Genomic DNA, 25,850 nt, shown 5'->3' with positions numbered 1-25,850 from the left:
AAAGTAAATCTGTTTGTGGCACACCACTGCTGAGCACATCTGCAGCTGCTAAAATAATCTTTTCCCACTGTGGTGATTCACAAACTGAGTTTTGCCATATGTTTTGCTGCTCACTTATTTTTTGGGAGAATGGAAGGGAAATTTGTAGTTTTAGTGTACAAGAGCTCTCCATCCGTACCAGCCTGGAAATGCTGCTGGCCAGAATCCCTATGCCTGCTCTGCGTGGGCTTTCTTCACAAACACAATCTAGGTTCAGGCAAGCAAAATATTCATTTGTGACAACTTGCCAGAACTGGTATGTACATTTGTAAACCTCAAACCCTGAGGTACTGATTGCCAGACCCATGAGAGCAATTCTTAGCACTTCAACCAGTCAGAGGACTACAAGCTTTAAAAACACTAGCATTTGAGCATCTAAACCATGTTTGCAAAGTAAAACATTATTTTGGAAGCCAGAAACTTTCAGCAGCAGAATCTGGGAGCGATTCTGCCGGAGCTGGTGGGGTGGCAGTGGCACAAACTTGAAGCGTCCTCTGTGCATTGCTGAGGTGTGTTATCTATAAGGTTTGATCAAGTTTGCTGTGGCCTCCTTAATCTCTTGATTAAAACCTTATGTTGCCAGCAGTCCTCTCCTCCTGTCTTCTGAAACAGGAATTTGCAGAGCAATCGGAAAAATTTCCACTGGTTTCCATCTGTATGGGACCCAAAGCCCTGAAAAGGAAATCCTTTGTCATAGTCTGTCGCCTGTCATTTCAAAGATCCCCTAGATTTATCTAGCTCTACCTTTCATTCATAGATCTGAAGGCATTTCATAGTTGGTTAAGAGATTTATAACCTAAGATGTGAGCTTTGTTTCGTCATTGTGAGGTGCATGGAAAGCCAGGGAGCTGAAAAATTCCCATTCATCTTGTACTAACACTAGAAACAGGTTTAACTAGCTATTCACACTAATTATAAAGCTGCATATAAAGAAATCTATATAGCATTTTATAAATGTTTTGTGTATTTTATTTCAAATTGTGGATTTAAAAGTAATCATTATCAATTCTGATAGTTAAGTCACTCTTCTGCAAATGTATTTGTTAGTACACTGTATAATTACTAACATCTCTCTGTAGAGCAAACTGACTTCTGAAGGTTTTCTGTCACTCTGTGGTGCTAAATATTCAAGTATGACAAAAATCATTTGCTAGCAGCTAATGTAAAGGCACATTAGGTCATGCCATAATAGTTGGACCAAGTCAGATCTATCAATTTTATCTTAACCATTTCTAGCATTTAACCAAGAGCAGCTATTCAAACTTTCATTATATAGAAAGGAGGGACCACAACTGGTAGCATTGCCTGTTGTCATGGTTATCTTGCAACAGCTGGAGGAACAGCTGCCTGTTAAGGCCAGCTGAAATGAAGTGTGGTGCTCTAGCTTTTAATAATGGTGTGCTCCAGGTGTGAACAGGGCAAGTGAGACATCTCTTCTGCTGGTGGGACCCAATGTAATTTTCTTTGCTTCTTAGTGCAGAAATGCTATACTCCAAGGAGTATCCTTCTGACTGTAATTCACAGCTTTTATACTGAGCACCCTTGTATTTTTCTGCCCAGCACATCTTCATGCAACACTTTTATTTTGTGGCCTGCTTTTGTAAGCTGAAAAATAGCAGTCAGGGTCAAGGAGAAATACCTGTGTTGGTTGTAGCAACAATTGGCCTCAGTGTAACAAACTGGCTGGTTTTGCAGCTGATCAGCCAGGTAGTGGCATATCTTCCATCCTGCTTGCTAATTTAGATCCTATGTGCAGATACATTTTGATATCTATGGTGTATCTGGGGAAGGTTTGATACTACATGAGCTCAACCATTGTACACGGATTACTGATGGCATTGTCTATTACTGACAGCCTTGTCTATATAAATGATATTAGGCACTAACAGGGGAAAATGTATGAAATTAAAAACTATGATTATGCTCTTCATCTGTAAAGGAGTTTAAATGCTATCATTCCAGCCCAAATATGCAATTTGGCATTAAAATCTCATAACAGGATTAGCCCATCACTCATAGACCCTGCAAGAATAATTTTAAAGGAAGTTATTTATATGGAGAAGCCAAGACACTTGTGCTTTTTACGGGCAGATAATGGAGACTGGAGAATGATTTATGTCAAATGGAAACAATTCCTCATAATTGCACGAAGTACTTAATATTCCATCTCCGCCCCCATGAACAGGAAACTGTCTGGCTTTCAATTTATGGTTAATTTGTAATAATCATATATTAAATCTATCATGTGTTCAGTTGCACTCTGAAATGCAATGAAGCCTTTTTCCTCAGAGATTCATCTTCCAAACACTCACTAACCGCTGCTGTCAGTAGCACTACTTTCTTTGCATCATGTCCCTCTAATCAATCAGCCTGTAACCAGGCGTTACACATTTAATTTGGCTAATATTTGGTAAGAAAATTTGTGCATTCCATCTGTAGCAAACAAGAATTTCTGAATATACTACATGCATCCCAGGAGAGGAAAATACACTTTCTTTGTGTTGCAAGCTGGGAAGTAGCAACAGGTACAGAGCAGGGCAGTGAGAGCTGTTGTTCACAATATCCTCTGCTGGCAGGATTTTGTTGTTGTATCAGAGCAGGAGAGGCTGGATGTGGAGCAGAACATGCTTGCGTGTGTCATGGGCTGCTGTGCCGAGTGGCACCCACCATCGGGCATAGCTGGGAGCTCTGGCTCTTTAAAGGCACAAGTTACTTGAAGATCAGCTGGGATCTATTCTGTACCCAGCACCAGTGTCGGAGGAATTTGCCTGGAAATTGGTTTACATTACAGTGGCATGTTCATTTTCTGAAGCTTAAGAATCTTGGCTTGAGGTCCGAACAAAAACCCACAAACTTTAATTTAGTGGGGTGGCTTGAAATCAGGACTCTGCCCTCCAGCAGACCTTGACATTAACCGTCTTCCCCACCATCTCTTTTTGCCAGTATAATTGCAACCTGAAATACTGCTTGAGTATGTATGCCCAAGAGGGAGAGGAACTGATTTTGGAGGCTGTAGGAATGTGAACAGTCAGGAATATCAGAGATGGAAATGCACAGGTTAGGCTCATTATTACGAGAAAAAAAAACAGGCTGGCAGTGAGGTCTATCAGTTTCTCTTCATAATTTTCACAAGAAGTGAGGAAGAAAGCAAAAAGCAGATTCTTTCAATTAGATCTGAAAATCAAAAGCCCTGGAAGCTATGCTGAAGGAAACAAGTCTGCCTGACCCCAGGCTGACATAACAGTCTTCCTGCACGGGGAAACCCGGTGGATATTCATGTAGGCTCTAAGTAAGACTCCATATGTTTATTCCAAGCAAAAAGAGTGTAAGGATGGAGCCAAAAGTCTGGAAAAATCCACCACAGGTATTTTGTGAGAAACCAGGTTCCTGCCAACCAACCTATGGAGCTGGACTGACCCACTGTGCGATGAGGATGCCACAGTGAAAGAGTTAACATCGGGGAGCGATGAGCAGGGGTGTTTGCTGGGTGGAAGATTTCAGTGGAAGGTCTGACCCAAGACAAACAACTGATGCTTTATTCTCAGACCGAAGAAACCCAAAGCTCAAGCAGGGCACAGACAGGCTGCTGAACTCTTCCCCCAGCACTTGCAGATTACTGTGGGTCAGGGGCACAAGACTATGCATCGAGGGGGACCAGATGGGGTGCAGGACCGGGGTTACATTTTTTCCTGTTCCTTTAACAGCTGCTGAAAACATCCTGATCTGATGGACATGATTCGTGGAAGTCAAATAAACCTGTATAAACCATCCACAGAGACTGAGGGCTTTTTTTTGGTGAAGTTTGGGAAGAAAGAGTGGTGCTGCATAAACATGTATTTATGAATGAATTTTGTAGGACCCAGTGCAAAATGACTAGAAAGTTTCAACCCACTGAAAAGAGCAAATATGCAGAGTCTCTCCTATACATTGATTTTTCTAGGTCAAAGAAATACAGTCTGAAACCTTAAAGGTTGTTCCTGAACATTCATAGAAAAGCTAGATACAGAGGATGTACTTGGTCACAGTCTGATAAGTGATTGGCTTAATCAGTGAATTCTCTGTGAGCCCAAAGATACCAAAAATGTCTGTATTATTTATAATCCCCCTGGGGAATCTAACTAGGCTGCAAAATACTTTTTGCTCATCTTTTGATTCTTCTCCAGAAAGACACTTTCCAGACATTTAAGTAGTTTTTGAGGATGACAGCTAGCTGCAATCCAGGAGTCTCTGCTAATTTTGAAGCACTGCTTGTTTTTAGACAGTATCTAAGGGAACTGGCTGTTTAAAACCCAGTAAATCTTGCTCTGTCTTGGATTAATGAAGTACTTGGAAAATAGCTTTGCAAACATCATTGAGCTTGCAGGCATGCTCTGTCTGCACAGCAGACTGCTGCCCTTCGGCTTTCTGAAGCTTTCTCCAGGCTATTTTATCAGCACAAAGTCTCCTGCAGCCCAGCAGTGGGATGGAGCTTGGAGCAGGATGAGCACTTTATATTGACATTGCACAGTAATTAGAAAGAGCAAGTATGCCAGTAAGAGTCTTATGAAAAGAGCATGAGAGATGCAGCTGAATTAAAGAGCTTCATTACCAAATACATACACGTTGCAATTAAATTCACCAGGAATGTGGGGGAACTCTTCTGTCCAAGCACAGAAATACTGGAAGAGAATGCCTTGCAGTAGGAGTCTGAGCACCAGGAATAGAACACCCATGTTTCCTGCAGACAGGAGTTTTACATCTTTTTTTTATTCCTTCCAGTAACTCTTCTCCCCACCTCCCCAGAGACAGGCAAGTGATGCATTTGCAGTATTGATTACCTGGGACATGAGGCATCATTTGTAATGCCTGATTCCAGTAGGAGTACATTGTTATTATTAATAATGTGGTACAGCACTACACTCATGGTCCTTTTCTCATCTGTCCCTTTGCTGTTGCCCCGGTGACTTTTCCAGCCACGGCTGATCCAGGCTATGTCCATCTGTTAACACAATTTCCAAAGGCAACCTCTCAGCTATGGTTATTCCTGGGAAGGGAAAAGCTGAACACAAGTCAGAAATACAGCTGTTGTCAGCGGGCAGTAGTCATGATGAATGAAAACTTAACTTTTCCTGTATGCCCTTCTATTCTTTCCAGTTTCCCCGTCTCCTGTCCTTTGCATTCATCAACCCTTTCATTCTGCTGCTGTGTTTAAGATGGTGCCTGTGGTGTCTCTGAGTGCTGTTCTTTCAGGGTTTGCATAATGGATGTTGACAATGGATTGGACACTAAAAGGAGATATTCAGCCCACAGCCATGGCGAGAGCTGGAGGTTTAATGGCTCAAAGACATGAGGATGGCCTCTGCACAAGGGGAGCATCTGGAAGAAATAATAACCAGAGGTTGAGGCAGCTGGTTAGCACAACAGCACTGGTTGGCATGTTCTGAGCAGGTTGGACAGTACACGTGCAGTAGTGTAATGTTAAAATTGCCCGCTAATTTTGGTCTGATCTTGTAGATATTAAAGTAGAAGCTTACTGGCCAATGTGCCTCCGAAGCCACTCAGAAGTCTGCTGTGGGGCTTTAGGTCCTTGTGAAGATTCCAAGCTTGGAATCAGACTCAACCCTATTTCATTTTTTAATGTTTTTTCAAAACATGCAGAAGCAGTTGCTAGAACAGAAGGCAGTATTTATGAATGATGAAAATTGAATTATATAGACGTGCATGTGTAGCTTATGTAGTACATTGGTTTTGTATTAATGTATTATATGATACTATAAACCAGTATATACTTATGTATAGCATGTATGTGTGTACACACACATATACCTACATGTGGTTTATGTATACAAACCCTAATTGTGTTGTATATCTAACTCTAGTTCTCGTAAGGCTCATCCAGGCAGAGAGCAGACAGCAGCAAAGGGATGCAGGAGAATAAGGGCTCTGTGTGGCAATGGGTTCTTCAGCTCTGCCTCTCTCAGACTCTGCCCCTGCAAAATAAACCTCCAGAAGTTTCCTGCTGCCACATCCAGCCTCATCTTGCCCATCACCTTGGCTAACACAAGGGCTGTCCTGGGAGTAGAGAGGCTGCCTGTGTCCCCAGTGCTCCACCCAGACAAAGCAGGAGGAGCCCTTCTGTTTGGACACTGGGTAGAATGATGCTAGCTCTTACATGTGTGGATTGTCCATACCGGTAATTCCTTTGCTGTTTCCTTTCCTGTAAGAATACAGTCACCTCTGTGCAGCTTTCAGCTTATATCCATGGTGAATTAAAAGTTTTGTCCTTTTTTCCAACCACCAAATTCTGAGTGATGCTTCCCTTCACCTCCAGCTCTTCCTGTGCCCTGGCTGACCTGTAGCCTGGTGGGGCATCTTCGATTTGGCAGTTTGCATTTCAAATGCTGCCACACGGGAGGTTTGCTGGTGCATGTAGCATTCTTCTCCCACAGCTGTGCAGTGGGGATCAGGGGCTGCATCCTTAGCTAGTGCATGTTAGCTGAGCTCCCTTTGCATTTACAAATGATGCTTTTTTACACCAGCAGCATATCTGCATAGTTAAAGCTAAATACTAGTGGAAGCTGTTTGATTTGATCCTACAGGCATTGTCTTGCTGTTGATAGCTGTGACCATGGGCTGCAGATTGCCTTATTCCCTTCTTGTGGGGAAATCATGTTTCCAATAAGGAAGCCTGATTGATCCTTGCTCCAACACAGCATATCAGCTGGGTCATATCCTGCCTGGGGGGCTGTCTCTCAGCCCCACAGCCTGAGCGTAGGAAAACATCTGAGGGCATTGCACTGTATTTATTTTCCCCAGCTTTTTTGCAGATGCACCCAACCCAAAATATGTTATTAATTATTTTTGTCATCATCAATGACAGTTGTGATTCATCATGTAGTTTTATTTTCTTGCACTTAATAACTTCTATGCAGCAGAAATATACTTCAGTTGCACATCTGTCGGCAAACCATGGCTCCTTATCCAAGTAAACAAAACAACTTAATTTATTCTCACTAACAAAGACATTTTCTAAAATGTGCTGTAAATATTTAGAATGAGTTGCATTGCTGTGTGATCTTTATATGCCTCCCAAATATTTCTGTCATTATGATCTATACTAGAAAACTGGGTTGAAATGCAAGCTATATGTGCCATTCAAGGAACAAATAATAGCATCAAAGCCCTTCATGGATGTATAGGGTAATTGCTCTTAGCACACTTTAGAAGTTAAACTACTGTAGCTTGACTATAATTGCTGCATATGTACTCAGATAAATAATAACCATTTTAATGCAGAAAAGAAATTACCTAAAAAAGCCCAGTGTGTTGCCTGGCCTGTTTTATATGAGCTGGAGTTCATAAAGGCATGGCTGGCCAAGTTCACATTGTTTCCAGCTAACGCCATGTCCCTTCCCTGTGTGCAGTGAGGTCTCAGGAGAGGCACAGCCAAGTCCGAGCAGCTTTTCTCTCCGTTAGTACCTCTTTGGGACGATACGTGGCACAGTTCTGCTCCAGCATATCATACAGTGCTTGAGCCACAGTGCACACCCTCACCCACATGGTTTGGAAGATTTAGTATGTCACAGACTGGGGGAAAAAAAACACCCAAATGGTAATTGGATTTAAACATAATATTGTAGCAAGAAAGAATAAAGCATAAATATTCAAAACACATGAAAAACTATGCTTAGGTGCAGATGCAAATGTCATTTATCTTTGACCCCTGCATAAATAGCAACAACATCTCTGCTGTTACAGATAATGATGCTCTTCAGCTGCAATAAAGTACCCAGTTTGGATTCAGGCTTTTCCTACATCCTTTGATCTGTATTCTGTTTAGTGATGCCTGGCCCTTTACATGTGGTTCTTTGTATATTCTGGGAACACCAGCACCACATTACAGCAATAAGTAACATAACACAGTTATTTTTCATTTCTCCTTTTTTCTAAATTTGCTACTTAGAAACATCATGGGCTCAACTGACATAGATTATTTAATGCATCGGTTGCTCATTAGCTTCATTTTAAATTCCTCTAAAATATAGCCAGTGATCAGGAACTATGTTCTTACAGTTCCCTCTTTTTTTCATATTACAGTAAAAATACATTTTATAAAATAATAACTTCCTCACATTGTTTAAAACACAACTCTTACAGCCCAGTGAATCTGAGATGAGGCTGACTTCAAAGGTTCCCATTGTCTGAACTGAAATGTAAAATACAGCCAAAGAGCAAAAATAATGACAAATCAAGTGGAGGTTACAAATTTATTCACCATTAGGTCGACAGTTTCTCTTTAAATAAAGTGTTGTGGCTTGAATAATTTGGAGTAAAGTTAATAACGAGGCACCAGCAAGTAAATGCTGGAAGTCTGTGTTAGAGCAGCAGTAGCAGGGCCCTCTGTGGGTTACACAGGCATGATGCCACTGGCACCCCAGGGACATTAATTTGACATTGTGCAAATAAGTTGTGTGGAGCCAAAGGAGCGAAGACTGACCTGCCTGGCTGCATCCCACCCATCTGCCCCTCAGAGCAGGCTTTGCCCTACAGCATACTATAGGTTGTGTCCAATGACAGAGTTTTTTTTACATGTACAAGTGACTGCTAGTGTTGCCTGAGTTTAAATTCTGTTCTTATTGAAGTTAATTGTGGACTTAAACAGCAGTGTGTCTTACTGGATGGGATTTATGTGGTATATTTTTGCTACAGTTGGCAAAGTCAATTGACTGAAATATTTTCTGGTGGATATCAGATTTTTGCTTGTGTAAACAGTTTGGCAGAACCTGTTTTGTACCCATTGGTAATTCTTAATCTTTAATAGAAAAGCAAAATTTGGTTTTGAATTTCAATTAAAATGGGTCTATCTTTAATAGACATCTGTATTTCTCACTCATAAATTCCTGTGAGGGTATCCACAAGCTCCGTGTTACCTATTGCTGTACTTCAGTTGTATTATATTTAGTAAGTTTTTTTCTAAGCATCTAACATATCTCTCTTGCTGTGAATTGAACTGATTCCTTCTAGTTTTATTCTTAGTGGATGTGGAAACCAGTTAATAATGGTCTTATGTAAAATAACCTATGAGGATTGTGACTGTCTTTTATCTCCTTTCAGTTTTTCGTACAAAGCAAAGTCAATACTTCCCAACTTTCCTCACACATCTTATTTTAGAAATCTATTATCATTTCTCTGAACCTTTTTCCAGTTGTCTGTTGTGTGGGTGCAGAATAACTATATCAATACAGATACAACATTCCTCTTAATACTTGGCAGGCCAAGCTCTTCCGTAAATATTACAGCACTACTATGCTCGTGCCTGGCTCAAAAGCAGGACTAATGAGAAGTTGCTCTCTGTTGCAAAGCTTGCTTTTCCTCTGCCAAGATACTCATAGTCGCTTCTGGTCTCTTCATCTGGCATTTGATTTTGGGTAAGGCTTTGCACATCGGGATCAGCCCAGCAGAGGGGGTGCAGATCTCCTTTTTAAAATAGGGTTAAGAGATTATTTGCATTGAAATGCATTAATGACTTTTTATTCTTGTGCTACCACAGTTTCACTTTATAAAATCACACTGGAGCTGTATACATGACCAGATGGTTGCTGTCACACACGTGAATGTTGATTGAAATATTTGCTTTGCTGATACTTGGAAACAGTCAGAGGCCTGGAGGTCCCTCATCAATGTTTAATCAGTGCTTAATGGGGCGATATTCTCTGTGACCTGTGATAGTGCTGCTTGAGCAAGAATTGCAAAATTCATCCTTTGGAGAACAGTCAAGTGACAGGGCAGGTTCTTATTACGTGTCAAAGACACGCAGCTTAAAAAGCAAGCTGAGAGGAGAGGTGAGCCTGAGGGACTGAGTGAGATTTTGAACTTTTCCCAGAGGCCATGAAGTAATTTCAGGGTTTGGATACGTTCCTCCCAGAGAAATACTTGCAGCAATAGAGTTCAGGCTCTCAACTGAAAGCACATAACTACTAGATTGCTCAGGATTGCTTTTTCCACATATATGCAGTGATGGTGAGCCTGGCAGAAACTGGTACTGTATTAATTATCAAGGGAAGGGTCCCTTGAACTGAAAAAGAAAATGTTTGGTAGAGCCAAATCAGTTACTGCTAGAATACCATGAAACATAAACACACCTGATCTGAATATAGTGGCACACATCACTGAAATTATCTGCTGGTGCAAATAAAAAGAGACTTTGGATCATTAGATAAAATAAACCTGGAGTTTGCCAGCATTGACTAAGCCCCTTAAGTCCTTGAGATGCTTCCTAGTTAAGTGTGCAGGCTCCAAGCTGAATTAACAGTGGACTACATGTGAAATTTGTCCATTCCTCATAATGGAGAGTTAAGATAACAAGTGGCCTGGCTGGATAACTTCTCAAGCTGATAGTCTGGAAAAAGCAAACTTGCTATAAAATGGTACGCTCAGATATAAACTACAGCAAGACCCATTTGTGCATTGCAGCCTGAGTCTTTCCTTGTTGTTACGGTATCTCAGCAGGGCTGGAGCAGCTGGAGGTTGGGCAGTCAGGTCCAGCTCTTCCCTTTCACGTGCAGTCAAGCACCAAGAAGCCGAAGACTTCTTCTGCAGGGACCCAGTTAAATATGGGGAAACACTTCACCAGGCAGTGGAAGTTTTCACCTCCCTGGTTTTGAAGCTGCATTCCTTTGAACAGAGATGTTTTAAAATAAACAACAACTTGTCCCATCTTTGGCATTGAACAAAAGGGGATTCAACGTAAACTAAGAAGTGAGTCCTCAGGCCAAGCCAGAACCTGGTGCCAACACCCCCGTCCCCACCTGCCCTGGGAGAGCTCAAAAGCAGCCAAGAAACCAAATGCAGTTTGCAGCATGGATGCTTTATCTTGTCTTGTAGCCAAATGAGAGAAATGCATCTCTAAACATGTTTTTCATAGCAAGGCAGCTGCTATTGGACAAATACAGCTCTCCCCAGGCACCCTGCAGGATGATCCCCATGTCCTCACCTCTGAACTCACCACAGTATTGTCCTCCATCTCACACAGAGAACCTCAACAATCCAACCAGTTTGATCTACTATTGCCATACATTTGCTTTGCTCTAACACAAATAGCCTCAACGTGCATTGCAGGGATAGTTTGCATCCTCAGCAGAGAAAGTAAGGGTGTATTTGCATTTGATGTTTGTATGTGATAAAGGTGGACTGTTTGCTCATTATTTTTAATGGTTTCTCCGTGAAATGGGAATTGCAAGCTTTCTGCCAGCTAGTAATAACATTTGCACTTTTATGGCATCTCTCCTCTGAAGATCTTGAAGTATTTTTAAAACATTAGCTAATTATGTGTGACAACACACCTGTCAGGTAGATGAAGGGATAAAGCAGCAGCAAACTTCCCCCGGCACTGGAACAGAGCCTGTTTTGGCTGGCGCAGTACTGCTGCTGCCAACCTGGGAAACAGCAGCTCAGGGAAGGGAACCGAGCAGGGTGTCTAACACAATGGGAAACATAAATTCCTAAAGATGGAGTTTATGAGAGCTGCATGGGATTAACCCTGTTGAGATTTATCAGGTGATCTCTGTCATGTGGTTTTGTGACACCTTTGAAGTCATATTTGCCGTGCTATTTTTTTCCCCCCAACTATAAGGAAGAAACTAAGAGACGGCAGCACAGCATTTCCCAACCCCAGAGGAGGGCTCACAGCTTCAGCTTCTTTTCATTAGGAAAACTGTCATTTTTACAGTGCTTTGCATAGAAGAGTTGGCTGCATTCATCCCACTGTGTGGCTGAGATGGGTGAGCCTGAAGGGTGTCCAAGAGCCTGGGGACTCTCCTCGCCATGGCTCTGCTTTTGCTGAGCTACAGTTTGGAAACCTCCACCAGACCTTGCCTCACTGCATTAGGAGAATGACCATGGATATTATGGAGCAATGCTGGCTTCATGGTGCTCAATTTAGATTCAGGCCCTTTGCCATAATAATACAGATTAACATTGACATGGACCTCTTAGAGCAGGTCCAGAGGAGACCACGAAGGTGACTGGGGGGCTAGGGCCCCTGTGCTGTGCAGACAGGCTGAGAGCTGGGGCTCTTTAGCCTGGAGAAGGCTCTGAGAGACCTTACAGCAGTTTCTAGTACCTAAAGGGGCCGACAAGAGAACTGGGGAGGGACTTTTTACAAAGGGAATGTAATGATAGGGCAAAGGGGAATGGCTTTCAGTGGAAAGAGGGGAGATTTAGATGAGATATTAGAAATAAATTCTTTAACGTGAGGGTAGTGAAGTGCTGGCACGGGTTGCCCAGAGCAGCTGTGGGTGCCCCATCCCTGGCAGGGCTCAAGGCCAGGCTGGACGGGGCTGGGAGCAGCCTGGGCTGGTGGAAGGTGTCCCTGCCCACAGCAGGGGGCTGGAACTGGGTGATCTTGAGGGTTCCTCTAACCCAAACCATTCTATGATCATATGGTTCTATGACTTTGCTTTTCAAAGACACTTGAAGAAGGTGTTGCCCCAGCTTACAAAACCCCAAATAAGCAGTTTGTAGCTCTCTGTAATAAGACAGTCTGAAATATAGAACACCAAACATAGCAAAACCAAAACAGAAATAAAATCCATACTCCTCACCCATAATCATAAACTGTATCAAAATCCACCCCAACCACTGCTCTGCCCCAGCATTTTGTTTCCCTCCACACACAGGCTTTTATTTGGCTTCGCCAAAGTACCCCACACCCTCACATACTAGCTTTGCACTGTGGTTACCTTGTGGTGATGTATAATTTTTTATTTTTCCCGCTATTTGTTGCTAGGACCATAGAAACACAGGAATGGAGGATCAGGAGGGCTCCTCAGCTCAGGGCAGCCAAGCCCCTGGTTTTGCGAGGCACCACATCATCCAGCTGCTGCTCTGTGCCCAGTGAGCAGGGTTTTCTCCCAGTATTCTTCCTTTTGGGTAGATGTTCCTAAATACTGTGGCCTGGTGGCTAGAGATGGTCTGACCTCCTGTCCAAATGTCTTTGGTCAATTTTTACCCGCATATTCATTGTGCCAGCATTGTTCCCGAACACAAATAGCTCTTCTCTCCTGCTCCCTTCCTCGGGTGTCACCTTCCAGATGCTCTTCCTATTTTTATCAGCTGACCTCATGCAAGTTAGAGCTGAGTATTTCCAATGCACTTACAGTACTTGCTTATGATGTTTTGGGAATTTCTAGGCTTTTTTGGAGGGGACCTGACATTATGCCCCCCACTAAGCACACCTGCATCTTTGCTGTCTTCACATGGTCGCATCTATCTCCAGAGCTGACAGTGATGGTTACGGGCACTGTCCTATAACAACACTTCTCCAAGCAGCATTCAGTTCATTTCCATCATTTAACCTAAAGTTTGTGCCATTTGTTTTGTGTTGGGTTTTTTCCATTTGAAAACATAAACAGTCTGAAAGTCAGACAAATTAGTTTGCGAGTGCCAAGTCTGTATTCACTCAGAACTGCACTTTGGATGCCTCATGGGGCCATTTTCTAACACGTGCTGGTTCCCTGTTTGCATTGCAGCTGCTATACCACAGGTCCCCCTCAGAGCCCAGGCGTTCAGCAGGCCATTGCATTGCAGCTTGCAATCCCGTTGCAACATCGCCATGTCATCGCAGCACTGCTGTCTCATCACAGCATGCTGCCTTATTGCAGTTTGCAATCCTATTGCAGCATTGCAGTCTGGATCAGTAGATCTGCTGTAGGTGAACCAGGCACCTTTCTTTGATCCTGCCCGTTTTCATGGTCTCAGCAGGATGTATTTTGCTACAACCATGAAGATGATTATGAGGAACTCTTATGAGGAGCGGCTGAGGGAACTGGGGGTGTTTAGCCTGGAGAAATGGAGGCTCAGGGGAGACCTTCTCACTCTCTACAGCTGCATGAAAGGAGGGTGGGTATAGCAAGGTGGGGTTGGTCTCTTCTCCAAAATAGCAAACGATAGGATAAGAGGCAATGGCCTCAAGTTGTGCCAGAGGAGGTTTAGATTAGATATTAGGAAAAATGTCTTTACAGAAAGGCTTGTCAAGCCCTGGAACAGGCTTCTCAGGGAAAGGGTGGGGTCCCCATCCCTGGAGGTACTTAAAAAACATGTAAACGCAGTGCACAGGGACATGGGTTAGTGGTGGGTTTGGCGGTGCTGGGTTAACAGTTGGACTCCATGATCTTAAAGGTTTTTTCCAACCTAAATGATTCTATGATTATGAGGATGACTGTAGGGAGTTATGAAACCTTATCTGGGTCAACAAAACCCTGATAGCTGGTTTTGTTGATGACAGTTGCAGTGAGCACTGCAGAGCGCCCAGTGGCAGGTTCTTGCTATGGATACTGCCACTTGCCCAGCCCGAACTCTGCCTTTCAGCCTTGAAGTGTATCCAAGGGTCTTGTTTGTAGGAAATCCACGGTGTGTGTGTGTGTCAGGTGTAGGGGGGATTGATTGATCTGGATTTTTTTCATCCAGGGAGGTAAAAGCATCCTGGATTTGTTAGATCATATGAGTTTGCTCAAGCCACTTTTTAAAAGTAAAAATAGCCAATTTATTCCAGTAGAGCAAAGTGCTAAAGCCTGATGACAAGGTCAGATATTATATTAAGAATAAATCACAGAAACTAAATGAAAAAAGAAAATTAGAAGGCACTTTGGAATCATCCCTTGTTCTAGTTGTCACGCAGGGTTTCCCTGCAGCCATCTGCAGCAAGGAGCAAGGCAGAGCACAGCCTCTGCCCTGGATTTCTTTGAAGCCTGGCTCAGCCCCTGGGCAGAGCTGCAGCTCAGCACCATGGCTCAGCATTGCAGCCCCTGCATGGTCCCACAGGATGGCCTCAGGAAGCCCAGGCTGGCTGCTCACAGGCTCCCCGGGGCCAGCACAGCCCCTTTCCTCTTGTTCCAGGCAGAATCACCTCTGCCAGATGCCTGTAGCTTCCTGCCTCCTCCTTCTTCCTGACTCTCTGTGTAATTTGTTATACTCCCAAGCTGTGGTTCAGTGGCTCTTTGTAGAGACGAGTAAGACATCTGTTGCCATTGGTGTGACAGTCCTGAGTCCATCCCCATCTCTGATCCCTGCTCAGCTCATGGCCTTTGGCTTGCTCAGTCCCACAGCTCTGCTTGCTCCAGGACTCAGAAATATTCCCAACCAGTCTACTCCAGTTAAACTAGATGAGCCAGAAATGTGTGTAAACCTCTGGTACCTGCTGCGGCAGAGGCCCGGCCAGCCTGACCACGTTGTGGCAGTTGGCAGGGTGCCCCGGCACAGCAGTGGCTGCTGGGGGGGCTGTGCTTTCCACAAAATAGAGCAGAAGGGGCCTTTGAAGCTGCCAAAGTTCCAAATGCCGTCTTCATTTTAATGAAATTATATCATCTTCTGTGCTACATACCTTCAAATGTTGTGTCTTTAGCAAGGTCTTTTAAAATTAATTTTCCACCCTCTGTGGGAGCCACTGACCTCCCCAACCATATTGCCTCCAGATGTCCAGGAGGGAGCAGGGTGAGTGATCCCTGCAAGCTCCTCACCCCCCTGCTTGGCTGGAAAAGCCGCTGGCTCCGCTCACTAATGTTGTGTTTTTACTCAGTTTAAATGAGCATCATCCACAGCCCCCATCAGAAAAGTGGTCCCACCGCTTCCAGCCCTGGCTGCTCTTTCCTTTTTCCACCTCCTTTGAACCATCTTAGGGAGCCGATCAGAATTTAAACCAACTTCCCCCCCCCCCCCCCCCCAGTGGTTTAATTTTAACCTGGATTGGTTGTTTTAATTGGACCTGGGTCACGGAGATGACCTCTGCAGCCACAGCTCATGGTGGGGTGGCTGGGGCAGGGACTTTCAGGGCAAGGAATGTGGACCAGTGTCCCCTGGGCTGATGGCCTCCAGAGCTGCATCAAGCAGGAGAAATGTTGGCTGCAGGGAAAAAAGCTTTTAAAAAAGTGAAATAACTGAAACTCAGCAGGTGAGAAAGCCCTGCGCCTGCTCCCATCCTGCATTATGCAGCATCCCTGCGTTCTTCGCCACATCCTGGGTAGCAGAAATTTGCCAACATGAGGCTTTTCCATGGTGTCTTTATCTGCATCAATATTCCAGGCTGCTTTTTTATTTGCTCCAGATGGGCTACAATAGTTTCCTATCTTCCTTCTTTGGTCTTTTTATCTTTTATTTCAATCCAAACAATTTCTGCACTTCTTGCCAAACTATATATTGTATCACATTCTTTCCTTCTTCAGACACAATATCCTCCTTGACCCAGGCTGGCATGTTTCCACCTGCCCTGTTGTGTCTATTCTTTCTACAAACTCTTATTTCAGCATTAAAAGCAAGACCAGACGGATGTGATATATATCCTGTTGTCTGTCATCCCAGTTACATAAAGTGTCTCTTTGACATCAGGGGGACAAATTCCCATCCTCTAAACCTCTGCAGCTGCCCAGGAGGGCTGGACTGAGAACATCACTTCAATACAAATTTTGGTACATTTTTTTGTTAAGCAACCCTTTTAAGTGAGTTGTCTGTTGGCATGTACACCCAACCTCTCTTCCAGGTTGAGTCCTGCAGTTGTGTACAGCTACATGTGCCAAAAAGTACATTTTACATTTCTGAATTGTTTCTGCTTAGCAAGTCAGGACAGCGTTTAATTGCATAGATACACCTCTATCTCCCAACACTGTCTACTTTAAAAAAAAAAAAAATTATTTGTTCCAATTTGTTATTTATCATCTTCGATGTCTAGAAAAAGAAGTATTTATGAAGACCCTTTTGAGTGTTTCTATGCATGCTTTCAATATTGCCAATGTCATCTCTGCATACTTTAGTCTTTGGAGGTAAAGCTATGGGCAGCCTGCATATAGGAATAAATGAAAGCTACTGCTGCTGCTGAAGAGTATTTGAGGTACTGATGGAACTGTCTTACTGTCATTTCTCAGCAGATCTGAATGCCAGGCAATGGTCCCATATAACCAAACTCACTTGATTTAACAGGTTATGCTGCATTTGCTCTCAACACTTCTGTTTTCTGTTATTTTTTAAAATTTATTTTAGATGGACAATCCAAAAAAGAAATGAAAAGTAAGCAAATTATTCTAATACCTCCAACAAAAAAGAAGAGAGGAACTGCTCTACTGATAAGTTCAAACTAATTTGACTAATAAGATAAAACTAATTCAAGAAAGTTATAATAGTGGGGTAATTTACCAAAATTTCAAAGGGAGTGCAAAGGTACCTTCGAGTAGTTAATCTGGTCCACAGGCTTGTAAGGGCTTTTTTGAGATTAATGATGTGCAAGGAGGAAGAGCCTGGCTTGACTCTTGAGATGTATGAATATTAATGAATTTGCACTTGCATAAATCGGACAATTTAAGATAAATTTGATATCACTGTGGCAAATCCTTAATACAGAGCTAGTTACACTAGGTGAAGATGCATTTAAACTGTACTTTTTTGATATAATTATTAAAAATATATTTACTTTGCACAAGCTAAAATTTTGTTCTGTAGAAGTGCTTTTTTAACCTGGGATAATTTGGGTCTGTTTGTAGTTAAGGAAAATATTTTAATGTTGCTATCTGACCAGCTTTGAGTTTATGTACTATTTTAATGGATACTTTTCCTATAAGAGAAATCCAATTTAAATTTTCGTCAGTGTTAAATAATGCATAAAAAAAGTGAAAGAATTAATGCCTTTGTAGACTCAGACCCAAACAAGTGCTGGCCAAAAGATGGACTGTTATCTGTGGCTTTGCTCTGATGTATCTGAGGTTGTTGTATCCATGGCCCCATCTTAATTTGTCATTCAGACTGGAAAGGAACTAAAGGGTCTGCTGGGAGATCTTTTCATTGCTGTTGTTAAAAAAGGCCATTTTCTTTGCAAGCCATTTGTCTCTGCCTTGTTTATAACAGCAGGAGGTATGGCTGCACATGTCTATCATATTTTAAAGGGCCATTGGTGATAAGATGATCAAAAGAATGCAGGCTCTTTGCAACCACTTGATTCCAACAAGCTGTATATATCCAGTATGACAAATGGATTATTCTACTTTTCTCTCATTTTAAATATATAGTCATTTCCAGTAAGACTGTTGGATATGAATGTATTGTGCAGAATATATACAGTAGCTATGCAGTGTTGTTGAGTGGGTAACTAACCGATCAGGGTGTCAGGACACTGTTATAATTGATAAGTATTCCTTTATCTTTGATGAGGTATGATTAGCAGTAAATTTGCAAGAGGCTTTGTGGAAAGTCCTCACCAATTTTCACAATGCACTAACATTAATTTCCTATTAATTTGTTAGTAGGTAGAGGTAAGCACCTGGAAACTGCCCACTCTGTAATGACTCACATTAAAGCAATCTCATGTGCTAGACATTTCATTTTGGTTAAGGTAAAGATCATCTCCCTCAGTGCATGGAGAACACTGCGTTATTTAGCATGCATGGGACATTCCCAGCATGAAATAAGGTAGTTTTCCAAGCAGGGATTGAGACAAACCCACAACCAATCTAGACTTCATGGCTGCCACAAGGCAACTCAACATCCACAGTGGCAACACTCTATAAAATGGACCCTCTGGAATGCAAAATATGGAGTCTTGCTGCTTGCATTAAAGGTGATGCTCTGCGATTGCTGGCCACGCTGAGCCTATATATACATATGGGTCCCTTGCCAGGAGGGCTAACGGTGCCCGTACATGCTAGCCAAGTCACTGTAACATTTCCTGTGGAGCTGCAATCTCATTACTACACATTCCTTTGAATGTCCTGCTGCTGCAATGAAGACATGGAAAAACTTTAGATGAATTCAGTCACATATTAGTAAAGGATTCATTACTAATGTTTTCTCCTTAACACCATGGAGGGCCTTTGCATTTTTGCTAGGTTTTTGGTCTTTAATGGTGAACTCCCATCTTCTTCTTGAATAAGATGTCCTCCAGGGCTTTCAGACATCTCAAGAGAACGTGCTTTCTCGACCACACTTCCAAAATCTGCCAGCATTGGGAGAAATTATAAACAAAATGAAGCTATGATTACATTATGTATTGCATTTGCTGTCACCAGCCCATCTACTAAATGAACCTTTTAAAATGTTATTATCATTCTTGTCTACCCTCTGACCTTACTTTTGTCTTCACTCCTGAAAAGGAACTGCAAAGAATGCTCTGTGACATTTAAATGCAATCCCCTAACAAGAACTGTTTCGTGTGTGTTAAATTCAACCTTCACAATTAAGGGCATGAATAACTGGAAAATAAAGGTCTGTTTCTTACCACATCTCAGCTGTTCATTAGGTGGTGGAGCTGAAATCTGTGATAAGCATCAGAAGGCAGAGCCAAACAGATAAAGTATTGTAATCCTGTTGATGGAAGAAGAAAAAGAAAACCAGCTGGGATTTTTCACTCTTTGTTTCTTTAATTAAGTCTAGACTGTATGTGTTGTGCAGCTTGGAAATATCTGGAAATATTTACCAAATTGCATTCTGATTGTGATGTCAATAATCAAATTAAAAGATTGAGTGGAAAAGGGATTTAGGAAAGAAAAGGAATATCTAATTTGCAGGTTCGCGTTGCTTAACAGAACATCACTGAACTTCAAAGACAGAAATGTTCTTTCTTCCCGGTTTGTAAAATTTATTCTAGCCAGCACTTCTGGTTTCCATGAAACTAGAATTTTACATCACTAACGCCAGAGAACTGATGCAGATGGGAAGATTTCACTTCTTGGCCTCTTGGCTTTCCATTTAAAAAATAGAATACCCATTTCAGCCTTTAAAAGGATTTCTTCAGCCAATCTCAAATAGTACAAGAAAAAAGCAGCTACAGAGTTTTATGATCCTCTAGTCTGAGGTTTTAGTCTCCACAGATTGCACACAATTTCAAAGTATTCCTATATATATTTCCTTTTAAAAGCCTATCTTTAATATGTATGTATCTAACTTTAGGTTAGAGGAGAATTTCAGCTGAGTATCTGTGTACTCTAAACACAGTAAAATAGCGGCAGGTCAGAGTTTTGTATTGGTACATGCGCTAGCAAAGAAAAAAGAAGCAATAGCAATGGATGAAGAGTAAGCCAAAATATCCTGTGGAGGCATGGAGTAACGCATAATGTTAATGAGCTAGGCAGACATCAGTCTTCTCTCTGCTTCTTTGTTAGTGGCAGTACTTAAAACAATGCCTCATCTAATCACAAGTCAGATTTTGGAGGAGTGTGTCTGTAGGTACGATCTGTCATGAAAGTTGGCAGTGGCATTTACCGTTTTTTCAAGAAAAATTGTTTAAGAGCAAGTAAGTGACTGGATCCTCTGGATTTGTACGAAAGATGCATGTTTTGACTGTTATTTAACTAGTTCATAAATGAGTTGTTTAATTAACAGAAGACTAAACAATTTAAATATAATATTATATTCCAAATGCATACTTAAAAACTGCTCTCTTTGATGGTGGCTTAATTTTTTTAGTTCAGACATACTTATTTAGTTGGTCAGTCAAAAAATGTTGACTAAAGTGATGTCATTGTCTGTTATTTCCCATCAAACTGGGAAATACCTTTCTCTAAGATTTTTTTTTTTTTTTTTTTTAAATCTTGTAACATTACAAAAATTATTGATTCAGGTGCCTTCCAACCTTTCTATTGGCAGACCTGTATTTATCTCACTGTTACTGGTGGCAAAATTACTTACTGTGCTTCAATGTGATCCTGACTCTTGAGAGTTTACAACCCTGTCCACAGGATACCTGCAATATGCGGTGACAGCACAGGTCTAAGATTTTGCAGGAATAAATTCTACTACGAAAAGTAGCCACAGTGGTGCGGTGAGCTTATAGGGAATATTTTTGGAAGGGTTTAAAAGAAAAGGGATAGATCATAAAAACGTAGTAAAAGCTGTAACAAAACAAAAGATAGCAATGTACTCTGAAAAAAGAATGGCCAAAAAAAAAGCCAGATATATTGATTTTCTTAATTTTGGTACTGGTTTACAGGCTGACACCGATTCACTCTGATAGCATTCCCTAAAAGGTGGTAAATTCTACCTTTTCATTCATATCTCGCAAAACAGTGACATTCAAATCAGTATTTTTTGGCTATTAGAGTATGCATTTCCTTTACTTCTGTAGGTCCTAATGAGTAGCCAAATTCCAAGCCACTGAGCTGGATACACTGAAAATGTAACTACCTGCAGATGGTGTTATTTAAGCATTTATTTTGGTGCACATTAGATGTTCCTAAAAATGTAATAAAAGAAAATTCCACTTATTGACTGCCTAATTTCAGAGACCATAACCAGCTCAAGGTGTTCCAAGAGCACAGGCTATGGTGAGGATCCCATTGCAGCCTGGCTGCTAAAGGCTAAAGAATTCCAGATGTGCTGGGGCAGAGGAGGAGGAGGATGGGCAGGGTATGACTCCAGGCACAGAGGAGGGTGTTCATTAGGCAGGAAAGAGCCCTGGGTTTTGGCCTTCATTCTTGAGTTAATATTTTAATTGATGGCTGTGGAATGTAAAATGCAGAAGAGAGGAGCAGAGCCCGATGCCCAGGCTTGGAAACTTGGCTGCTGACTGATGTACCCAGCAGACAGAGCTGTTGACTGAGATGAACACCACCGGGCTGTCTTCTGAGAAGGTGATGACGCACCATGGAGATGACTATCACCCAGCACAGTGAGTGGAGCTCCACCCTGCTGTAACTTCAGAAAGGACTTCCCAGAACAGTGGGAGATGGAGAAAGAGAGACCTGGGTCCTGCTGAACACACAATCCTGAATCGCAAAAATGCTCCTCAGCGACCTTCTCCATGACTGGCCACATCCCTCATCCAGACAGGCTGGCGAAACCTGTTAGACAGCACGCTCTCACTGTGCAGCTCTCCTGCTTGCTTACAACTCTTTTCAAGCTTTGTTTACATGCTGAAGTTGAGAGATTTAAATTTCATGTGCGTGGGAATGGCCCTGTCGACAGGCAGCTCTCTGTGTACACCACTTCGCTCCCAGGAGCATGCTGCATCCTTTGCCTAATTAGAGGGCATGTTCTCGGAGACAAAGATCTCATCAGCCTGTTTCCAAAGTGCTCCAGAAACCATACCAGGTCTAGCAGAAGTTATTACTTTGCCCTGCAAGCCTTGCCTTGCATACAGCCAGGCCGTAGGTGTCGGTGATATTAATAGCAATGCAATACCATGTTTAAAGTGTCTGCTCAGCATTTAGAGGGAGATTCAGATTAGGGACCTCAAGGAATCCCCATGACAGGGACAGCTGAGGTATATACTGTTTCCCAAGAGGCAGGAGAGAGACGGGTGGCTCTCACGTTCTCCCCGTTACCACTGCGAATATTTCCATCCAACCAATCTTGCTGTGACAAAATGACACTTTTTTTGGTCCTGTGGGAGATCATCCTCTTACGCCTGTAAAAAGGTCTTGCTGCTCTCTCATGCAATCCTGTGGCAAGACATGGTCCCCCAGCCAAGAGAGAAGATAACTGCACCTCGTCACAAGACAGGAGTCCAAGGGTGCGTGGAAGGTACACCAGAACTTTGCCTTTTTTCAAATAATAATAATGAGGCTATTTCAATTTTGAAAATGAAGCCAAAAGAAAAAGAAAAGGAAAAAAATAATGTGGTGCCATGAATTCCATGGCATCAACATGAAGATAAAAGTTGAGATGCAGAAGGAAGATAAAGAGATTAGAGTATCAGAATTATTACAAATACTGCCAGTAGCAGTGCCTGTTTCCAAGGCTGCCTGCCATTTCTCAATGATAAGATCCAGGTTTTCAGGTTGATTTTTTTTTATTATTATTCCATTTGTGCTAGAAAGCTCCTAGCTATTTTTTGCTTTAGATTCCAAGATATTCATGCTGAAGGGTTCAGCCATTTCTACAAAAGAGGTTATAGACAAAGTTGTTGAGAAAAGAGAAAAGCTGAGATTGTTTAAGTTTTGCCACACTGGCCAAGAGTGTGCCCTTTGATACACCTATGAAAATCCAACCAAATTTAGCTAAATTATGAGTCTCTGAGAAACTATGGCTTACATATAATCAGTGAGGCTTCACTGGAGTCTGGCAGCTCCAAGGGTGGAAGCACACTATAAAACCCCAGTGATTCTCATAACTAAGGTAGAGGTATGTATTTTTCATTTGATCAGTAAAAAGATTGATGCTGAATGTAATGAGAGGTCCAATCCTGTACTCCTTGACACCACGGATACATGATGTCAGCTGCTGCTCCAGCCTTGTGAGGGTTCCTGTGTGGTTCCTGCGGGTCTAATCTGGTGTCTGCTGCTGAGGCAAATGTGCACTCATTCCAGTGCAGGGCACTGCTGATGCAAGACGATACTGAAATTGAAAACAAGGTGTTTTTTTTTTTTTTTTAAAAGAGAAGGCATCTGATGCTATTTTTAGAAACATTTTCTGATTATCCTAAAATTCTAGAAAAAGTACAAGTTTTACAATATTTTGATTTTAGCAATAATCTCACAAATTCTATCTTCCTAATCATGTTTGCTCTTTCCATTAGCTGTGTGTAGCTAAAATGTAATACAGAATAATAAGAACTATGGAAGAATGAAGATACCAAGAAATGTGCATTTGAAATCTGTATGCTTTGTTCCACAACATGGCCATGTCCTTTTACCCATAAACGTGAAAAATTCTTAATAATCCATATGGTCTTGATTCAGGAGAGAACTGTGGGTGTTCAAAGAATTCCTTAAACATGTTTCAAATGTAGTTTGCTTCTCTGTCACAATTTGCTTGGGTTACCATCTGGTGAACCATGTCAGTCCTTAATGGAATGTTTAGGGATGAACTGTGTGCCACACTACTAAAAGAGGTTATCCCAGGTATCATGCAGGCAAAGGAGACAAGCCTAGAGCTAGGATGAAGTTGTGAGCCTGTGGAACCATGATTTCTGGAAGAGCCTCCAGCACATCTGCCTGCTGCCCAGAATCAGTCTGCATGGGAAAGCACAGCAGAAGCCTTGGTAAGGTTCAGGTGTGGTATGGATGAATACTCTGACGTCTGCTGTGGCTGGGGAACTGTTCACATCCTAACAGGCTGGTTCTCTTACAGGTAATTATGTGATTATATGAAGGTCACAACTTGTATATTACCATAGACTGCTGGACAACTGGTAAAAAAACCCCAAACATGCGATCTGCTTTTACGGTTATATTAATCTCAAACTGTTTGACTGCAGCTTTCCTGCACTAGCTACTCATCGTTCTCTTCTACACTGTGATTAATTGCATCTGTTATTTTTCCTATATCATGAACTTCTGTTGTCACATCATGCTCCCACAGTGGTTTTGTTTCAGGAGAAACAAGATGCGCTGAGATGCCCAGACCCCGAAAACCCTCTTTCTAGTAAAGGGTAAGAAAATGCCAGAATAGCAGAAGATTCTGCAGGGGGAAGTTTCTGGCTTTGTCTCCAATTTTCCTTCTCTGGAGCCAGCAGGAGTGGCAAACCAAGATCCTTGGGACCTTCCATTGGCTTCCAGATGCCTCTGCCTTAACCCCTGTTCAGTGCTTGCTTAAAATTTTCAGCCCTGCAACAATGATAGTTTGAAGCCTACAAGTTTATTTTCTCCCTTACATCATCTTTTAGTTAGAATTTAGTATAAAATTAGCTGACCTGAAAGGAGACCTCACCAATAATGCTGTGATATAGCTACGCTGCTAGCATCAGGCTTTTTCAGTGCCGAGCTGTGCAGCTGGGCACAACTCACTTTGAAATCCCACACTACACACGTGATGGCTTTCATTAAAAATATTATCTGGTAATGATGGTGCTATGGAAAGAACGCTCTCATAGGCACACTTACAGACCTGGGCTGGGGAGAGAGGAGACCAAGGCATTTTTCCATTTTCATTACTGGTTGTAATCTATAGGGGAATGACGGATTAAGTGTGCAGATGTTGCACTGACTATGAGATAAAACTTGGGTCTTTAGAGTGTTACAGGCCCTACCATGTGATACATGTGAAAATGGGCACATAGGAGAAGTACAGGCTTAAGAACAGGGTTATACCAACGCTCTCCCAATCAGGAATTAATGAGGAATGTTCAAGGAACAATTCTTTCCAATGTATAACACAGATTGTCATTTGCCTGCAAGGGAAAAGGTTTAGAGAAGCAGTTTCCAGATGCGTTAATCAATTGCTACTTGAATTATTCCATGCTAAATCAAAGAATAAGAGATGCTACCCTTGGCTTAATCTGAACATGTCAGTATATTCAACACGTAACTCTCTAAAGAGTGAGCAAAGATCAAACTTACTGAGAAAGCAAGAGCTAGCAAAAAGTTGCAACTTCCAGAGAAAACCTGTAAAGGTATAATGAGAGGGATGGGAAGCTAAACACGAAAATCAACATGGGGAAAGTAAGCCCTTCAGACTTAGCCTGTGTCCATCTTACTGATGACCACAATCACAATGAAGGCAAACAGAAAAGGAGTCAGGTGAGAAAGTAAAAACAAAGCACATAAATTGGGAGAGAGAGGAGGAAGACTGCAGTGAGGCAAAAAGTGGTAGCCTCATGTAAACTTTCATTTTCTCTATTTTTAATCTGGGTTTATACCAAAAGATTAAATTTAGTCTTGGCTTTGAGGTTAGGAGTTTCTGGGTTCCTTTCTTGGTGAGTGAGTAGTTTCACTCTGCCTTTATGGGGTTTACTGGATGTGCAGCTCACACACGACCAGTTAGCAAAAGGGCTATGAACTGGAAGAGAGGGTCAGGCAGAAGGTATAAGGCTGCTAAACAAACATTCTGTCTACCTTATAATCTTTTTTGAGCGTATATTGTATTGCTAGCAGGCATGAAGATTAGTATCATAGAAGTGCCACGTTCAAGATTTTTGAAAG

General features: G+C 42.1%; 1 long non-coding RNA gene across 1 annotated transcript; it reads left to right on the top strand.

The window, feature by feature from the left end:
- Nucleotides 1-838: 838 nt before the first annotated feature.
- On the top strand, nucleotides 839-23,356 carry LOC308071612. The gene is made up of 2 exons (XR_013931256.1): nucleotides 839-6,211; nucleotides 7,777-23,356. It is a non-coding gene; the product is annotated as an uncharacterized lncRNA (long non-coding RNA).
- Nucleotides 23,357-25,850: the final 2,494 nt, after the last annotated feature.

The sequence above is a fragment of the Falco punctatus genome (assembly GCF_963210335.1).
Source record: "Falco punctatus genome assembly, chromosome: 11".
NCBI lineage: Eukaryota > Metazoa > Chordata > Aves > Falconiformes > Falconidae > Falco > Falco punctatus.
This window is presented reverse-complemented; position numbering and strand designations above follow the sequence as displayed.